The 22,064-nt window shown below is 32.7% G+C and overlaps 1 protein-coding gene across 1 annotated transcript in view; it reads left to right on the top strand.

The window, feature by feature from the left end:
- LOC143079890 (uncharacterized) overlaps positions 1-22,064 on the top strand; it is an 83,268-nt gene that overhangs the window by 49,270 nt on the left and 11,934 nt on the right. The window lies entirely within an intron of this gene.

Below are 22,064 nucleotides of genomic sequence, written 5' to 3'. Positions count from 1 at the left end.
TCTCTAACTTAAGTTTGCCATAACCAAATTTTATGAATTGTATACACTATTCTTATTAACACAGAACACAGATCAATTTTGAATTTTGGTGGCGTCGCTTTTACTGTTCTAGGGTTATGCCCCTTTACAATTGGAAAAATTGCTGAATTTTTTGTTTCCGTTCCCTTGCAAGTGTGTCTCAAACAAATGTTATGAAATTTATACACACTGATTATTACCACAAAACGCAGATCAAGTACGATTTTGGGAAGCATCCCTTTTACCGTTCTTGAGTTTTGTCCCTTTATAACATTATATGCAAGCTGGGGCATCATCCTTATCCCATGGACACATTCCCTTTTATTTATTTTTTTTTACTGCAAAGGCCCCAAGACAGTGTATCGTGCTATTTTAAAAAAACAGTAATATTTTCCATAAATTTGAGTGCTTAATCTACAATAGCAGAGGGATGTTAAGGGCTCTCGTCTGTGCCTTTGTCTGTCCTTTTTCCAGTTATCTGGGAAACCTTTGTCTGTTTCTTTTCATGCCCCACCTACGTGCATTATGTTTTCTGGTCTGTGCGTCTTTCCGTCTGTTCGTCTGTCTGTCCGTCCATTTGTCCCACTTCAGGTTAAAGTTTTTGGTCAAGGTAGTTTTTGATGAAGCTGAAGTCCAATCAACTTGAAACTTAGTACACATGTTCCTTATGATATGATATTTCTTTTTTTAAAACAAAATTAAACTTTTGACCCCATTTTCATGGTCCACTGACAGGGTTGGCAAAAACCCGGGTTTTATGAGTATTGCCCAGCCCAGTGGGAAATACTGGGATAACCCGGGTTTTACTGGGTTTTAGTTGGTAATAACGGGCAATACTGGGTAATATAAAGTATTGATCTGAATTTTATAAAGGATTCAGTGATCAAACCCAAATGCAATACACTTAAGATATTTAGAACCTATTTTGTTTGTCTGGATTGGTAAAACTGGAAATATAAAGCCAAAAATAATTTTTTTTCAAATAAATATAACTCTAAATAAGAATTACCAAATTCATGTAAGAAAAATAACATTTAAATAATGTTTTAAATTATGTACTGTCACTAATTAATAAGTAATTATTCAGATTAGAATGTAGATTTGTTGATGTTAATGGCATGACCCCTTAATGTGTTTATCTAGCAATATGAAGGTATAACATTCATAATTAACAATTCTCTTAAACACTGCAATAAAAATGCAATTTTTTCAAAGTTTGGATTATTGAAACAATGCTTGGTACAATGTAATTAACAAGGTATCGTTAAATGTGAAAATCTTGGTATTCTGTCTACATAAAAGAGAATGAAATTAAATTTTTCATTCTTTTAGAAATGACTGTCAATGGTTATCTGTATAAAAAGTGTTTATTTATGTGTAATATCATGAAACTACACTAATTCTGTACTATTTTGTGTTAAAATAAGCTTAAAAAATCATATTGCCCAGTAATGCCCAGTATAACCCATTTCTGGGAGGATTTCCCAGCCCGGGAAAACCCGGGAATTCCCGGGCGGGTATTACCTTGCCAACACTGTCCACTGAACATAGAATTTAAAAGTGTGATTTTCAGGTTAAAGTTTTTGGTCAAGGTAGTTTTTGATGAAGCTGAAGTCAAATCAACTTGAAACTTAGTATACATGTTCCCTATTGGTTGATCTTTTTACTATTAAGGCCAAATTAGATTTTTTACCCAATTTCACGGTCCATTGAACATGGAAAATGATAATGCGAGTGGGGCATCCGTGTATTTTGGACACATTCTTGTTTCCCGTGATCTGGAAAGATTTGTTTTTCTATGGACCCAGGCCCGCCATCCCCCTCCCCCCCAAAAAAATAAAAAAAATCGATGGGCCATGTTGTGAAATGAATGGGCCATTCGTTTATAATTTAAAAAAAAATCAAGTGTATGTTTCAGGAAAGAGGTACTACCCTGTATGATTCTAATTGATATTGTGAATTCTGTGCTTTTGTAGTTTAAATTGATAAATGTTAATTTAGTTCATGGTGATTTATGTGACTAAGACCTGGGAGTAGTATAATAGTCCCAGCTAAGACTGACATTGTATGAGTTCATGATACTTAACACCACTCAGAGATTAACACTTTATGACTTATAATAAAAACTATAGAACTGAACAACATATAACCAAGACCAACACCACTTCATAGAACAGCATAATGTCTTCTATGGAGTGGTGTGATGAAGTGGAGTATTGGAATGTAGTGTTTGAGTGAAATTTTGGAGTGAGATTTTGAAGTATATAGTTTAGTATTCCCGCACATCTAGAATGTTAGGGAGTTGAATGTTTTGTTTAGTAAGTATCTTGGAATATGTGTATCTCATCTGAAAAGCTACAGAAAAAAGTATCGAGTTAATGTTACTAATTTTGAAAAGCCAAATATGGCCACAAACAGAGGAAAGAAAGCCTCAAAAGCTACACAAAGAAAGAAGGGTGTTTCAAATAAAAGCAATACTGAACTACAGGAATATGTTGAATAAAAAACTTCAACTCCGGATCAACAATTTCATCTGACATTTTGTGCTGCTTTGATTCGTAAATGTTATGGTTGTAACCAGGAATTCTAAGAAAAAAAGCATAGAAAGTCGCCACATGATTTATTTTTAAAAAGGTTCGACTTCATATCATACTTCAGCCCCAAGTCGAATTGTCAAATAACCTGTTGATAAAGAGATATGTCTCACCTGTTAACATGAAATTCAGAAAAAGACGATCTGATGGACAACAACATTTCTTATCAATTTAAATCGCTGGACCAACTAATGGGTAGGGCCTCGAAATTGCTGACAAATTGAGATGTACAAACAGCAATGTAATTTTATAGAAAATATTGTCTATTGCAAGTAGTTCCTATCAAACTAACTTAATTATAAAACATAACATTAAAAATTGTGATTTAGTCACGTTTCTCCAACATTTGATAATTAGACTAAAACAACATCAGGGATTAGGGGGTCCTCATCAGGACTGGCATCGTGATAATTACCTGTAATTCACCTATATTAGGTCTTAACTAAAATATTGTAAAAAGTGATATTGTTAAAAAATATTTATATCAAAACATTTACAAACCATATATTTTTGGTCGAGTATAACCCGAAACGGTTATGTAATTATTTTCATCCGTATTTGATTTACAAAATTAAAAAGGTTATTCAACAAAAAAATCCATAAATAATCAAGGGAAATTCTAATCAAACTGAAAATTTCATAAAAAAATTATAAAGAAATAATCTCGAAATTATTATTTTTAAAAGATTTTTTTTTTATTAAAAGTAACATGAAAAATCGAAATGTTCACTGACTGTACCTCATATTAGTAATTTATTATATTACTATTTTTATGCCCCACATAGGGGCATTATGTTTTCTGGTCTGTGCGTCCGTTCGTCCGTTCATTCGTCCGTTCGTTCGTCCGTCTGTCCCGCTTCAGGTTAAAGTTTTTGGTCGAGGTAGTTTTTGATGAAGTTGAAGTCCAATCGACTTCAAACTTGGTACACATGTTCCCTATGATATGATCTTTCTAATTTTAAAGCCAAATTAAACTTTTGACCCCAATTTCACGGTCCACTGAACATAGAAAATGAAAGTGCATGTTTCAGGTTAAAGTTTTTCAGGTTAAAGTTTTTGGTCAAGGTAGTTTTTGATGAAGTTGAAGTCCAATCAACTTGAAACTTAGTACACATGTTCCTTATGATATGATCTTTCTAATTTTAAAGCCAAATTAAACTTTTGACCCCAATTTCACGGTCCACTGAACATAGAAAATGAAAGTGCATGTTTCAGGTTAAAGTTTTTCAGGTTAAAGTTTTTGGTCAAGGTAGTTTTTGATGAAGTTGAAGTCCAATCAACTTGAAACTTAGTACACATGTTCCTTATGATATGATCTTTCTAATTTTAAAGCCAAATTAAACTTTTGACCCCAATTTCACGGTCCACTGAACATAGAAAATGAAAGTGCATGTTTCAGGTTAAAGTTTTTGGTCAAGGTAGTTTTTGATGAAGTTGAAGTCCAATCAACTTGAAACTTAGTACACATGTTCCCTATGATATTATCTTTCTAATTTTAATGCCTAATTATATTTTTTATCCAATTTCATGCTCCATTGAACATGGAAAATGATAGTGTGAGTGGGGCATCCGTGTACTTTGGACACATTCTTGTTGTATTTGTGTTACATGTAGATGTTAAAATCTAAACCGATGCAAAACAGCCAAATTTTTGTATGTATGTAAAAAGTCACCAAAAGCGATTGTCTTCTAGTGCGAAGAACAATATATCTACCTAGTCGTTCTGTCTGTATATCACTAGAGCCGAAGCCAGTTTTCATGGTATGCTATCTTAGCAGATGAAATAGTCAGTCGTATATCTGTCCACTTTTTCCACGAAAACGGAGCTGATACAAATGGGAACATCACGTCGCGACGTGATCTATTTAGTGTTTAACTGTGGGAACTGGCTTGGTAAATATTGTGCACTACTAGTATTTTCGATTTGTTGCTTAAGCTTTGGACAATTAATGCAAGTTGACTAAGAATTTTGAATAAACTGTATCGGTGATAATAAGCTGCGTTTTGTACTTTTATATAAGATTAATGACTCAAGATATATCATCAATTCTTCATAGCTCTCAAAATATAAAATGTTAATTTTTATTCAAGATCGCAATATTGTAATCTATAATACATTATTATGAAAAATAGAGAACAAAATTATGAAAAAAAGCAAAAAAAATTGCTTCCGGCCGTACGGTAACGGATACTGGATGTGTAGTGATTGATAATTTAGTCTTAGATTATTTGTTGCTTGTTTTTGTACAGTTCTTTTACTGTTCTGTTGCACCAATGTCTCAAGATAAGGGGGAGTGTTGGAGCCTGTAATTCGGTGGTTGTCGTTGCTGTGTAATATATTCGTTTTTCGTTTATTATATTGTACATAAATTAGGCCGTTAGTTTTCTCGTTTGAATTGTTAAACATTTGTTTTCTCAGGTCCTATTAAAGCTGACTATGCGGTATGACTTTGCTCATTGTTGAAGGCCGTACGGTGATATATATTTGTTAATGTCTGTGTAATTTGTTCTCTTGTGAATAGTTGTCTCATTGGCAATCATACCACATCTTCTTTTGTATGTATAATTGTTAACTTCTGTTTCATTTGGTCTCTTGTAGAGAGTTGTCTCATAGTCTATCATACCATGCACATCTTTTTTTTATATAAAAAAATACATCACTGTGTTACACTATATGGATTTTTACAATTTTGGGAGACTTTTAAAATATATATATCTTTAAAAGATATATACCTTTTTAACAATATTTTGGTCAAGAACAGGTGAATTACAGGTAGATATCAAGATCCAGTCCTTAATAGGACCCCATAATCCTTAATGTTGTTTTAGTCTAATTACCAAATTTTGGAGAAACGTGACCACACCAAAATGGTTAATCGATTGAAAGTCACTGGACCATGACTTAGGGAGCATGCCTTAAAATAGTCGTCAAACTGAAATGTACTTATAGTAATGTTACTTTATAGAAAATATCATTGATCTATCGCAAGTAGTTCATATCAAACTATCTCAAGCAGAAAACTTATCATTGAAATTGGCTAATTAATTCAAAGTCACTGAATCATCCCTAGGGGACAGGGGCCCTAAATAGTCATCAATCTGGTATGTAATGATAGTAATACAACTTCATGCAAAATTTCATTGATCGATCTCGAGTACTTCCTATCAAACTAACTGTCGCAGAAGACTTCTGTTTACGCCGTCAAAAATGCGAGACAAAAACCTCTTAAGAACATGATGAGCACATACTTTCACCTTGGTGCAGAATGTGCACATCGACTTGTACCAAGATTCGTAATTACGCATGTTATTGTACACAACGAAATTAAAGACCAATTGAAAAATGGACACAAAGAAATTCTGGATCAGTACAGTATTTAATACTGACGTTTTGTTTTAACAATCTCTTTGCGTGGGTAGAAAAACATTGATAGCAAATAAATTTTAACATCTTATCATAGTTTTTCTTTTAGGTGCTACATCAAAAGTTAAATGTAGGATTAACTAGCGGCCCTAAAGAGCTTGTGTCGCTCACCTTGGTCTATGTGCATATTAAACAAAGCACACAGATGGACTCATGACAAAATTGTGTTTTGGTGATGGTGATGTGTTTGTAGATCTTACTTTACTGAACATTCTTGCTACTTACAATTTTCTCTATCTATAATAAACATGGCCCTGTAGATACAGTGGAAAATATTTTGTAAAAGTTTACAAAAATTTACCAAATTAAAATTAACTATAAAAGGCAATAGCTCCTTAAGGGGTCAACTAACCGTTTTGGTCATGTTGACCTATTTTTAATCTTACTTTGATCAACATTATTGCTGTTTCCAGTTTATCTCTATCTATAATAGTATTCAAGATAATAACCAAAAACGGCAAAATTTCTTTAAAAATTACCAATTGGGGGCAGCAACCCAACAACGGGTTTTCCAATTCATATGAAAATTTCAGGGCAGATAGATATTGACTTGATAAACAATTTAATCCCAGTCCGATTTTCTCTAAATGCTTTGATTTCAGAGTAATAAACCAAAATCTAGATTTTACCTCTGTGTTCTATTTTAAGCCATGGCTGCCATCTTGATTGGTTGACCGGGTCACCGCACACATTTTTTTTTTAAATAGATACCCTAATAATGATTGTGGCTAAGTTTGGTTAAATTTGACCCAGTAGTTTCAGAGGAGAAGACTTTTGTAAAAGATAACAAAAAAAAATGATTATAAAAGGCAATAACTCCTAAAGGGGTCAACTGACCATTTTGGTCATGTTGACTTATTTGAAGATCTTACTTTGCTGAACGTTATTGATGTTTACAGTTTATCTCTATCTATAATAATATCCAAGATAATAACCAAAAACGGCACAATTTCCTTAAAATAACCAATTCAGGGTAGCAACCCAACCACCAGTTTTCTGATTCATCTGAAAATTTAGATAGATCTTGAACTAATAAACAATTTAACCTTGTCAGATTTGCTCTAAATGCTTTGGTTCAGAGTTATAAGCCAAAATCTACATTTTACCCCTATTTTCTATTTTTAGCCATGGCGGCCATCTTGGTTGGTTAGCCGGGTCACCGGACACATTTGTCAAACTAGATACCCCAATGATGATTGTGGCCAAGTTTGGTTAAATTTGGCCCAGTAGTTTCAAAGAAGATTTTTGTAAAAGTTAACGACGACGGACGACGGACGCAGGACGACGACGGACGACGACGGACGACGGACGCCGGACGCCAAGTGATGGGAAAAGCTCACCTGGCCCTATGGGCCAGATGAGCTCAAAATAATTTGAACCCTACCCATTGCAAAAAAGTTTATCGCCAGAGGTCTTATCTGGAAATAAATGTAATAGATGATTGAAGGCACTTTTTTGCGTAAATTAGCGACGATAGGTCCACAGATTTGGTTGTACCGAAGTTACACTTTCGTGTGATTAAAAAAAATCTGCCAGGAACCAAACACCCCATTTTTTTTATCCGAAATCTATCTTTTGATGTAACCCCTTAATCGTAATTTGTTCTCAATGAAAATCTCGCACATAAAATTGTATAAGTTGAAGTTCTTCTCTTATTATTATGTTCTATTACTGAAATGATAGGTATATGTTATAAGAATTAATAACTAATATTTCCATGAATCCAAAATCCAGAATATGGAAATACTTTCAAGATTTTTAACACATTTAAACATATTTGTAACTTAAACAGAACAGTGGCTCAAGCAAACGTCTGGTGTGTTAATTTGTAATCAATGACAATAGCTGAGATCAACAGTGTAAAAAAAATTATTATAATACGTAAATGATAATGTGAAGAGATATGTTTCATTTTACAAAATACATAAAACATGATACACCAGTATGTCAAACTCCCCATTATGGTGAGGACGCATTTTTCAATGAGACTGGGATATCACAATGCTGTCTGTAAAAGTTATTTTAAAGTATGTCAAACTTTTAGTTATGCATTAGTAGATCAGGGGAATTAAAAATTGGTGTAAAGGACTTGGTTGATAAGAGGTCATTCACTTCACAGCTTGAGTTAAAAGGTTCATTGCATGCAATTTTTTTTACTGCCATTGCAGTATAATTTGCAGGTAAAGTGCATTGTTCACTACAAAATTTAACTTCATAATCTCACTCAAAAAAATTCACTCCAAAATCTCACTCCAAATATTTCACTCCAAAATCTCACTCCGAAAGTTCATTCCAACACTCCACTCCAATAGTCCACTCCAACATTCCACTCCATAAAATACATTACGCCTCAAAGAATAGAATCATGATTAAGGAAATGCTGCAGTACATTTTGCTGCCAACACACAGTAACAAATGAGTAACCAGGACTATAATTTCTCCAAAAATGGGTGATATTTACGAGAATCTTTATTTACAATGTAAATACTGGTACCGTCGCCTTTTTCATGTTCATGTTCCTGTACACAAATTTTAATGAGGTAAGAATGTTATAAACGACATTTTTTAAACTTTCAAAATTCTCTGCAATTCAATCATTAACTTAACAAAATTCCGGATAGTTGTATACAGAGATGGGTCCGATTACTTTCAATGAAATTGATTAAATTACAAATGCTTTGTCAATTTTACAATTAAATTAAATTAATTGATATCATCATTTCTCAAAATAGCTGATTAAATTAATGATTATATTTGCAAGTAATCATGATAACATCTGATTACAATGAATTTCAAATTAACCCATTTGAATGATGTTAATATATACAGATTATAACTGTAGCATGTTTTGAGAATTTATAAAATTTTCTCCATTAGGAAATGCTTGTACTAAGTCAGGAATATTACAGTTGTTACCCATTTATTTGATGTGTTTGAGCTTTTGCACTTTCCATTTTGAGTTTGCAATGGAGTACGGTATTTTGTTATTTTGCTTTTTGATATGTTATTAAAAAATATCTTCAAAGTTCATCTATTTGATATACCACAACGATTCAAAAGATATATAAATGAACATTTTGTCACTGGTTATGGCCCTTTAAACTTTACCATTATATAATTATTAATCTTTGAAATATTTGACTTCGATTGAATAAAGGTTTGTAAAGAGGCTTAACATATTGTTTATGAATCAAAAATTTAACAAATGTTGGAAACAAATTTATATAAAAACTTTTTTATTACTAGTATCAAAATTCTGTGTTGTAAAATCTTAAAGATTTTGTTTTTCGGGATTTTTCCCAATATGTTTAAGAAATCTCTTGCATAATTTTTAAAATTTGCTTGTAGATTTTATTTCGGGATTTTTCCCGAAATGGGTAAAAAATCTATGTAACAAATGTGTGCCTGATACTAGATTTATATTTCGGGATTTTTCCCGAAATGTTGAAAGAAATTATTAATCATGAGTTCTAGCATATATATATACGTATGGTTTTCGGGATAAATCCCTAAAATATTCAAAGACATTTGTCTTATACATTTTGCACTTGGTTGATATTTTTGGGATTTTTCCAAAAATGTTGAAAGAAATTATAAGTCATGAGTTCTAGCATATATGTATGGTTTTCGGGATAAATCCTAAAAGATTCGAAGACATCTGTGTATATATTTTCCTCTTACTAGTTTATTTTTGTCTGGATTTTTCCCGAAATGTGTTTCAGATCTGTATGTCAACATGCTTTGCCAACATATATGTTATAAATAATAATGTTGAAAATGATTTTGGGATATTTCCCGAAGTTAAAAGTTGTCACATTCATCTTTACCACAAATATTTTAAAACTTTCGTATAATTTGGGAAATTTCTCTAACATTAAATGTAAATTTTATCAATTATATGAATAAAAACATGGAATATTGTAAAAAATGTGTATTTCTTTATGAAATTTGCATTTAATTTATGGTAAACATTGAAAAAGATTATAAAAAGGAATAAAATGGATTTTACTCTTTTAAAATCGATTCAGTTCTTGGTTATTATCTTGCTGACAGATTTTATAATTTATTAGTCAAAAACATATCTAAAATTGTTATAGTATTTTTTAATAATCATTGCATTTTACATGTAATTATACATACCAACATTTGTTTATTTTAAACAACATATTTATCACAATTTTTGTTTGTGCTAATTAGATATATTGTCTATTATCTTTTGTCATATTGCCCTAAGTACCGAATAGATAATTGAAATAAAAACAAACTTTAATTGGTCTCCTACCTGTAAATGCAAAGGTGACAATAATCACAATATTAACAAAAGGATTATAATTCAGGGTTAAAGAAAAGTATAACATGAATAAAACAGTCATTATCATATAACAACTTTTAATTGTGAATATATGTATAATACTTTTACTTAGGTTAACAAGGCCTTTCAATACTGTAACAGTTTATTTTTAAAGAAGTAAATAAATCAATTTAGCCTAAACTAATACTAGCATGAATTATTTATGATCAAATCATATGTTCAATAAAATAGTCATTCATTGAAGAAAAAAAATTTGGATAAAAAAAAACCCAGAGTGTTAAACTTTAAATCTGAATTTGTCAGAAATGTAGATTTTAGAATCCTATAATTTTTAATAAATTTTATTCATATTTCTTTTGTTTTATTTAATAAAAACTAAACTCAGGGTCTGAATTGTCTTCTTTCACCTCAAATAAATCTAACAAATCAAACATATTGTTATAATAATAATCCTTATTTGAGATGTGTTAAAAATTTTGAAGTTGTCTTTGTATGTCCAAATATAACACATGTACAACTTAAAAATGTTCACAAAATTTGAGAATTTTTTCATTGTAATCAGAATGTAATCAAAAAGTAATCAGGATTACAAGGTAATTTGAAAAGTAATTGATTAAATTAAATTACATGTAATCAGATTTGTGGCTGATTAATGATTGCAATGATTTCTTGAAAAATTGTAATCAATTACAGCTGATTAATAATTACCATTACAATTACCCCAAGTCTGGTTGTATCCCGTCCATGATTGGGCTGAATACATAGTTTTCCTCAAATATTTTGGAAACGATATTACTTGTTTTTGCTGATATTTTATTGTTTCGTTGAATTATTTGGGTGTCCCTAATTATTTTGTGAGGTTGTGTTGATATAGTTTTATTCATATAAGAGGCAAAATAAGTTTTTCGGTTGTTTATTGAAGAAATGTCGATCCGACAAAATCCCCAAAAGATGATAAAACTAGAAAGTCCTTTGAAACTTGGCTTTAACATTGCAAAGAAGCAAACATTCAGTTTAATCCTTTAAATAATGTTATTTTCTGCAAAGCGGGAGTACAATAATTGTTTTATTTACCACTTGCAGTAAAATGCGGTATGTTGCACAGTTAATAGGTGTAATGATGAAACTTACCCGAAAGTGCGCGGATGATTGTGACTGGTTCATTTAATTACTTGGAAATTGTTTATTTTAGAAGTGGATAGGAATGATGCATTGGTCTACATAACATAACAGTGTTTACAGTCGGCACTGCAATTGGAAATGCAGAACCTTTTCAAAGACAAAAAGAAAACCATTTTGCTTTCAAATTCAGATATATTGGAGATTTCTTTTCTCTATAACCCACATGTCAGTCATTCAGTACTTACATTTCATATACCCCAGTGAGCTTGTGATAAAAGATACTACAGAAACTAGAATGTTTGCTTCATATCTCGACCTTTACTTTGATATTGACACAGATTGACGACTACAAACAAAAATCTTTTTTAAAGGACGATTTTAACTTTCCAATTGTCAATTTCCCCATGTTTAAATAGTACTATATCGTCTGCGCCATCGTAAAATGTGCACATAAATCATTTGTTACCTTACGCTTGTGCATGATGAGTCAGTACAGACTTCATGAAGGGGGTGTACTCCTGACTACTTAAAACAGGCCGCATATTACAAATGGATATTCAAACTTATTAGTCGGCAACATTATCAAAGCGTCATGGCAAAAGTCGGAGAACGACGAAATGACTAAAAAATTCTTCAAAACACTACATATAAAACTAAGATCAACAAAAACCTTACAGAAAACCAGGGGTTATCTCGTGTGCTCCCGGGAGGATTAGTAAATTATGTTCCAATTGTGACACCTGAGTGTCGAATGTGGGAAACTTAGATTTGGTGTCACGTACTGCATTATGAAGACGAACTGGCGACTGAAATAGACACAAAATACGTTTTTATATCACAATATCAAGATTAATGTATCCTTTAAGCTCTGGCATGACCCAGCTTACTAGCAACATCTTTTCGCGGTTCAAGATCTTTAAATACTAAGTATCAGATCCGATCTGAAAATTTGCCATCAATTTGTGCCCCATTCCTGTTTGTAACATATTGATAATTTCGATTCGCATGGTACGTGTTACATGCTGTTCACACAACTGAACTAAACTCTTTTTGAAATTTTTGGGTTTCACCAAGTTTTTGTTTAAAAACATGAACATCGGTAATCTGCTGTTGCCGCTAACATTTCTTATAAACAAACAGATAAAATAGCAGCCTAAGATCATTCTGGAATCATTATGTAAGTTAAATGGAAAGTTCCAATCATTCCGTGATTGTTCCAGTGATTTCTAAACTGCACAGTTCTAAGATTATTCTGTAAACAACTATCAGGCCACACAACACAAATCAGGTCAACATAAATAAATACAATAATTACAATATCATAACACCTCTCCCCTTAAAAGAAGTTTTAGTGTAACAAAAACTTTTCATGAATAATATGAACAAAAATACATAGTATATATACAAAGTGTTTTTTATAATCTCTAGATAAAGCATCTGCTGTTACATTATTTTTACCCTTAATATGTTTTATAATTACATCATATGCCTGTAACAATAACTCCACCTAGTCAACCTCTGATTCTTGTTTCTCATTTTATGTATGAAGGTGAGAGGGTTATGATCAGTACAAACAAGAATAGGATAAACAGTGGGATTCAAATATACATCAAAATGTCGAAGTGCTGACAACATTGCAAAACACTCTTTTTCAATACATTGCAATAGTTGAATAATTTTTCTGATGTTTATCTAATTTCTTGGAAAAATATGATATAGGTTCCTCAACATTATCATCTGTCTCTTGATATAAAACAGCTCCAATTCCTACATCACTTGCATCAACGGCAAGTTTAAATTGTTTTTCAAAGTCTGGAGTAATCAGAACTGGACTATTAATTAAAAGTGATTTGCTATTTTCAAAAGCGTTTTGACAATTTTCACTCCAGATAAATTTAGAATCTTTTCGTAAAAGACGAGTCAATGATTGAACCACAGTAGCAAAATTTGAACAAAATTTTCTTTAAATCCAATCATGCCTAAATATCTCATCAGTTGTTTTCTATTTGTAGGAGGAGGAAATTTGGAAATAGCTTCCACTTTAGCCATAATAGGTTTCACTTGACCTTGGCCAACTGTATGCCCTAAATAATCAACAGTGGCCTGACAAAATTCACTTTTACCAAGATTAACAGTCAAATTTGATTGTGACAATCTATCAAAAGTATCATACAAATGTGTTAAATGCTGTTCCCAGCTATCACTACATACAATTTGATCATCAATATAAGCATAACAACAGTTTAAATCTTTTATAACATTATTAATCATTCTTTGAAATGTAGCTGGTGCACTTTTCATGCCAAACGGCATTACAGTATATTGAAATAAGCCATCTGGTGTAACAAAAGCTGATATTTCACGAGTTCTCTGTGTCAGTGGAACTTGCCAATAACCTTTCAACAAATCAAATTTGCTCACAAATTTTGCTTGACCAATGTTGTCAATACAATCGTCTATCCTTAGAATCGGATAGGAATCAGATTTTGAGACTGAATTTACTTTTCTGAAATCAGTCACGAAACGAAAGGTTTTATCTGGTTTTGGCACAAGGAGACAAGGAGAGCTCCATTCACTGTTACTCGGCTCAATAATATCATTGTCAATCATATATTTAATTTCTTTTCTCATAGCTTCAAGTTTGAGTGGGTTAAGCCGGTAAGGATGTTGCTAAATTGGAGAAGCATCTCCTACATCAACATCATGACAAACAGTAGTGGTTTTGTTTGGCACATCTTGAAAAAGATTTTTAAAAGAAAATACCAAAGTTTTTATTTCTTCTCTACGATCAAAAAACAGATGTGCAAGTTTTGAGTCTAAATTTGACAAAATTTCTGAATTTTTCAATCTAACTGTCTCTTCCATAGTTTTAGAACTAAAAGGTGGTTCAATTACATCTGGTTTGTCATGATTGTTCTCAAATTTAACCATGCCTAAAGTGGCAACTGGTTTACTCTCACATTCATTAGTACGCTCAAAATATGGTTTTAACATATTAATATGACACACTCTGTTTTGTTTGCGCCGACCTGGAGTTTTTACAATATAATTCAAATCATTGATTTTACTCTCTATTGTATAAGGACCACAATATTTAGCCTGTAAAGGATGTCCAGGGACTGGCAAAAATACAAGTACCTTATCACCAGGCTCAAAAACTCTATCCCTGGCATCTTTATCATACCATATTTTCATCTTGTTCTGTACATTTTTTAAGTTTTTTTGAGCAATTTGACAAGCAGTATACAATTTTTCTTTAAATCTAGATACATAGTCTAAAAGATACAAGTCAGTATGTTCAGTAAGCCACTTTTCCTTAATCAATTTTAACGGTCCCCTTACAGTATGGCCAAATACCAACTCAAAGGGACTAAATCAAAGGGATTCTTGAACAGCCTCTCGGACTGCAAAAAGCAGAAAGTGAACTCCATCCTCCCAGTCTCTGTCAAATTGAAGACAAAAAGTTCTAATCATGTTCTTCAATGTTTGATGAAAACGTTCTAAGGCACCTTGAGATTCTGGATGGTACGCACTTGATCTATACTGAGCAATCCCTTACTGGTATACGACTTGCTGAAATAAACCTGACATGAAATTTGATCCCTGGTCGGACTGTATAGACTTAGGAAGTCCTACTAATGTGAAAAATTTGATAAGTGCTTTGACAATAGTAGGTGTCTTGATATTTCTTAGCGGAATAGCCTCAGGAAAGCGAGTGGATGTAAACATGATTGTCAATAAATACGCATTTCCAGTTTTGGTCTTTGGTAAAGGTCCAACGCAGTCAATTAGAACTCTGCTGAAAGGTTCGTCAAAGGCTGGAATAGGCAGAAGTGGTGCTGGTGGTATTTTCTGGTTAGGCTTACCAACAACCTGGCATATATGGCATGATTTGCAGTATTCTGCGACATCATTTCGAAGTCTGGGCCAGTAGAAATGCTGCAGTATCTTAAGGCACGTCTTTCTTATACCTAAGTGTCCAGCCAAAGGGGTGTCATGGGCAAGACCAATAATTTCTTGCCTATAAACTTTAGGCACCACCACTTGGTATACCACTCTCCATTCCTCCTTAGGGGTAGCATCAGGAGGCCTCCACACTTCCGCATTAAAATGCCGTCCTGATGGTAATAGCATTCGGCCACTTTGTCTTCTTCCACCTGTGGTTGAGCCCGCTGGTTGAGCTGAAGAACCTCAGGGTCTTTATGTTGTTCCTCAAATAAATTCTTTCTGTCTAATGAATGGCTGTTTACGTCTTGCCATGGCATAATAACATTCTTGTTAACACTAGGTGGTCTTATTATGGCCTTTTCTAAGCTACCAGGACCTTCAATGTCAGCTAGGAAAGTGTCAGAAAGGTCCATGTAATCAAACTGGTCTTCTTGCAAATTCTCATCTTGTTGTTTTCTAGCCATCGCCCTAGTAACAACACAAGCTGGATACAATTCAGCATCATCTTCAGGTGATTTAACATACACCACTGGTTCACTGGTAACAATTGGTTCAGCAACCACTTTGTTCCTAGCTAGATCATTTCCTAGCAATAATGTAACACCCTCAACAGGGAGATTAGGACGAACACCCACAACAACTGGTCCAGTTATCAAATCTGACTTCAGATAAATACGATGGAGTGGAACATCTATACAACCTAACTCTACACCTTGTAACAAAACGGAGGCACCAACAGAAGTCTTCTCGGACAAAGGCAACACACTTTCTAAGAATAAAGACTGAGAAACTCCAGTGTCCCGTAAAATCTAAATAAGCTGAAGAGTGGTATCATTAACAATAGAAACAAACCCATCAGACATAATGGGTTTATATTCCTCCATGTAATCTCAAAAACTGGACTTAAAAGCCTGACTGGCAGGACATTTCAACGTACTGGTAATATAAGGTGTCGTACAAGCACTGGACTTCGGCTAATTATCTCGTTCATTCTTCTTCTGGAGTCTAAAAGAATCAGCCATCAGGTGACCATTTTTCTTACAATAAGCACAAATCAGTGAATTCTTCTCAAAAGTATCAAATTTTGGACTAGACATATTATAATTGGACTGACTCTTATTCTGTGCAACAGGCTTACTATCAGTACGTTCAGTGCTTTGATTTTTGTAATTTCCACTGGAAGTATTAACATTCTGACCCTTAAAACTTCATTTATGTGAAAGGGTATAATTATCTGAAATTACAGCTGCATCATGTATTGTCCCAACAGTTTTGTCGCCTAAATGTGTTTTTAAGTCTAAAGGAACACATTGTTTGAACTCTTCTAATAACATCAATTGCCTCAGGTTATTAAAATTGTTATCTGTTTTCTTTGACAAAAGCCATTTATCAAATAGATCTTCTTTTCCCGGGCAAATTCAACATAGGTTTGTGAATCAAACTTTTTATAAGATCTAAATTTCTGTCTATATGCTTCTGGTACTAGCTCATAAGCTTTCAAAACTTCCTGTTTTACCGTGTCATAATAGGAACTTTTTTCTGATGGAAGTGTGGAGTATATTTCAGCGGCCTTACCCTCAAAAACACTTTGTAGCATTGTAGTCCAATACGGCTTTGGCCAGTTCAAATTACGAGCAATTTTCTCAAACTGTGGAAAATATTATCGACTGTTTTTTCACAAAATCTGGGAACCAAACGTATATTTTTTGCTGCATCAAAATAATCTGATTTCAACTGGACTTTAGTGTTGCTTTCTTCTTTGACCATTTCAATTTTCAGTTTTTCCATCTCTAGCCTTTCTCTCTTTTCAAGTTCTTTTAATTTTAATTTATCTTCTTTTATTTTTTCCCTCTCCTTCATTTCCAGTTCTTTTAATGTAAATTCATCTTCTTTTTCTTTTTTCTCTATTTCCAACCTTTCCTTCATTTCCAGTTCTGCTTGTTTTAATGTAAATTCATGTTCTAATTCAAGCTGTTTTAATTTAAATTCATGTTCTAATTCAAGCTGTTTTAATTTAAAGGCTTCAACATTTTCGACCTTATATTCAAGAGCCTCTTCACCTAAAATTTCTGCGTCAACTAATTTGTCTATAACCAAATTTTTTATAATTTGTTTTTTTTTTCACATAGATACTTTAAAAACTAATTTCAGATGTTTAGCAAGCAACAATAATTCCTCTTCCTTTAAATTATCAAAACTCTCCAGGTCTGGCGTTTTCAAAATTTTACTGGCATCAAATGCCATTTTGTAGAACTTTGTTGGCTAGTTATAATAAAAAATACTAAACAAATTTTGAATAAAATATTTTCAGTATCCCGGACGAGCCCCCAATTTCTGTTACGGCCAGAAATCGCCATTAAATTGTAGCCAACAAAAGACACAAATCAATAATAAAAATTTAACAAGATTTATTATACAAAAGTTTACAAAAAGTATTACACAAATATTACTGTCAACTTAACTGTCAAAATATGAATCCAATCTTTTATCTTTATCTGTATCCTGAAATCTTTCGGAATCCTATCTGAATATTACGTTCACTACTAAGGTCAAAATCCAGTATGATGTTGTTTGTAGAATAAAAGTGTCAATCCAAATGCTGTGAACACTAATGTCTATCGATGTCTAAGTCTAAGTCTGAGAGTTTAACTTTAGTGTCTGTATATATATAGTTGTCACGGAAAATTCTAGAACACTCTCGAATGGAACGTCCTAGAAAGATACAACGATTATTATTATTATCGTGGCTTAAGAATTTTGTCGTGTTCTTTAAACACTTAGGACCAATACTGACTCGAGATTTGCTAAACCTTCCATGTTTTCCAGCCAAGGGTCAGAACATCGTCATAACGTTCCCACATTACAAAAGACATTTGAGGTCTGAATTACTGATTAAAGTTACGTTTATTTAGTGCTATGTTAAACTATCCTGGATAGAAAAAAATATATATTACCTTGCATCGCTTAGATTGGGATTGAATAACCGAAGTTTTCTCCATTTTTAAACGAATAAAAGGCAGTTCTATCAGAAAACATGTCTTTTTAAAGTTGTTAGTCTATCTTACAATGATTGATATTCCTATTAATACGTTTTATTTCATAGAAATCGTCATGACATTGTAAAAAATCAATATTAATTTGTTTTGAAATAATGTTTGTTGTCAGTTTTGCATGTACCGAATTCAACGTATATGGCCAAACTTAAGTTTCCACTTTCATGGAGTTATACTAAATGGTGATATTAACAAATACATATTTGTGCATATTTTTCTATAAATTTTGAAAAGTTTTGACGGTCGTTGTTCTTATTACTTGAAAAAAATACACCATTTTAAACTGAAAACTACCCCTCTTTTTGTAAAGCCGCATACGTGTACTCGGAAAACTCATTTAATGATGGGTTTCCACTTTCTTGATGAAAAATTGAAAAAGGAGGAAAATAGATTCAATTTTTCAATCATTCTACTGTTAAAAGGGTATTTAAATTGGAATTAGATATTCAATTTTGATTTTCCTTGAAAACGACATGTGACCTTTGATCTTGGTTTCTGAAAACCTGCACCATATTTTCTTTTGACGACCAAAATAATCTCAAAGTACTCATATTTTCGAATCAAATGATATATGATATAGCCGTATACCATTTTTGACGATTAAAATTTCATAAATCCGACTTTGGTCACCAGCCTATTTGATATTAAATTTGGATTTTCGCTGACTGCCTTAATTTGTCCGAAGTATTAGAGGACGTTTCAGACATTTCCTGGATTATCATTATTATTTTCGTCGCTACCAACAAAAGAAAGTAATGTTTTTTGGCCAGGCCAAATTACAATTCGCTGTTTCTCTGGAGGCGCTTAACAAAATAATAAACGAATCAAAGGCTTTAGGACAGTTGATGCCTTTTATGGAGACAAATACGATATATAAAAAAGACCATTGGGTTTTCAATCGAAATTATAGTTTACTTTGAAGATAATACATTTATTTCGTGTCTGTCCTAGTTAACTTTCACACAAATAAAGTCGTTTACTTTGAAAATTTAGATCATGGTTAACTATGCTTTTTTATGCCCCCGCCGTAGCGGAGGGGGCATTAAGTTTTACCCTTGTCCGTCAGTACATCTGTAAGTCCGTCCGCACGTCCTAAAATTTGTTTTCCGGAACCAAATATTATGAAACTCATGCATAATGCTTATTACAACAAAACACAGATCAATTTGAATTTTGGTGGCGTTCCTTCTACCGTTCTAGAGTTATGCCCCTTTACAAATGGACAAATAACTAAAGGGTTCGTTTCCGTACTTTAGTTTGCCTCAACCAAATGCTATTAAATTTATACACACTGCTTATTACCACAAAACACAGATCGAGTTTGAATTTTGGTGGCGTCACTGTTACCGTTCTAGATTTATGCCCCTTTACAAATGGAAAAAAGGCTGATTTTTTCGTTTCCGTTCTCTAACTTAAGTTTGCCTAAACCAAATGTTATGAAACTTAAACACAATGCTTATTATCTGAAAACACAGATCAAATTTGAATTTAAGATGGAACCTAACACTACAGGGAGATAACTCTGTAAAATCAGCTAAACGTTTTTATTACGTTGTGATGTTAAGTGAATATTAAGCTTCTCAATGATCAAAATAAGTGTTTGTCAAACTTCTATATAACCAGTGTAGTTTTCCCGATAAAACCGTTGGTTCAAATGTTTTGAAATTTTTACATTTTTGTCAAAGTGTCAAAGTTAATACTTTGTCAAAATTTTATGAAAATTAAACGAGCCAAATTAATTTAGTGAAGTTGTTGGGTACCACCTTAAGTGGCGTCAATTTTACCGTTCTAGAGTTATGCTCCTTCACAAATGGAAAAAAGGCTGAATTTTTCGTTTCCGTTCTCTAACTTTATAATAGTTTGCCTCAACCAAATGTTATGAAACTTATACACAATGCTTATTACCACAAAACACAGATCAAGTTTGAATTTGGGTTGCGTCACTTTTACCATTCTAGAGTTATGCCCCTTTACAAATAGAAACATGGCGGGTTTTTTTTGTTCATCAACTTAAATTTGCCGCAACCAAATGTTATGAAACTTATACACAATGCTTATTACCACAAAACTCAGATCAAGTACACATTTGGGTAGTGCCACTTGAATAATTTTTCTTGAGTTATGTCCCTTTATAACGTTATATATGCAAGCGGAGGCATCATCTGTGTCCTAAGGACACATTCCCCATTTATTTGGTTATCAGATATCCCGCACGTTAACGTTGCTATCGTTAACTTCTTCTTTTCTTCGTAAATTCCTCCGCATCGGAGCACCCGTGTCACACGGTAGTAAAATCTAAATACATTATCTTTAAAATATTAAGATTAACATAAAAGAAAAGGTGGTAAGGAGATATATTTACAGCAGGCATTTATTTATCTTTTTGGTATACGTTAGAGATCGAGACATTAGCTATGGTAAGATATTTTAAAACGATGCTAAAAAAAAACGGAAATAAGAAAAAATTGTGCTAAAAAATGTGCAGTGGGAATATTTACATCAGTAGATTTAATTGCACTAATTATTTTTATATAGTAACTCAAACCCTAAAATTATAATGATTAGATTTAAAAAAAATAGTAGCTTCTACAGGTTTATACATTATACTTGTAATAGTGTCCTCAATCTATGGTCCTAAAATCTTAACCTAGATTCTCAACCCTTTATATGATATGTAAAATCTTAAATCTGGGCCCCTGAGTAAGAAGTATTATAGAGTTTCTATTTCCAAATGACACAGAGTACAATTTGCTTTTTCTTGTTCCCTTTTGAATTTCTGTATGTCACATTCTAAAAGGTATGTACCAGTAAGTAATTTAGCTTTGATTTGTGTCTTTTTGTACCTCGTATATATAACTGATGGTAAGGAGTTCCATACCGGGTGAGTCTGATGTATTTTGAGCTCTGTTTTATTGCAAAATTTAATAGTGGATTTTTCTTTCATTTCGGTTTGTAGCTTACTTGTCAATTTATCGGCTATGGCTGAGTTAATTTGCTTCTTCCACTGAAATTTTGCTGTGAGGTTTTTTTCATCAGCTCGTGAATCGGCTTTATATTGTAATATTGTAGGATTTCTTGTACTCTTTGGAAGAAGCTTTCTGAATTATTTGAGTTGACAATTAGCTGTATTTCCATTAAAGTTCTTAGTTTAGTGTTTTCACTTACTAGGATGGAATATAGCAGGCTTAGTTGTCTCTTATGAATTCTGCTTCAATTGGTATGGCGCGAATAAGCATATATACAGCAGCTGTTGAAGTTCCAATTGGAAGGGATTGGAAACATCTGATAGTTTTGATGTGCAATTGTCTTAATTCTCCAATTTGGGTTAAATTCAAAGGTAGTATTTGGAGGCCGTATAGTAGCATTGGAAGAACGTAACTATGCTTGATAGATCTTGTATGTTGTTTTGGAATTAAAGAATACAGAGTCTTTCTCTCAATACTTATATGTTCTTGTATATTTATTCTTGATTCGGCTTTGGTTGCTGGTATGATTACTAAATGTGTCGCTTGCTTGTCAGTTTGTATTGCTTCATTTCCTAGTTTGATAATTTATGAGTGACATTAGGGATATTTATATGCTATATCAAGCAT

This window comes from Mytilus galloprovincialis, chromosome 6 (genome assembly GCF_965363235.1).
Source record: "Mytilus galloprovincialis chromosome 6, xbMytGall1.hap1.1, whole genome shotgun sequence".
Classification (NCBI taxonomy): domain Eukaryota; kingdom Metazoa; phylum Mollusca; class Bivalvia; order Mytilida; family Mytilidae; genus Mytilus; species Mytilus galloprovincialis.
This window is presented reverse-complemented; position numbering and strand designations above follow the sequence as displayed.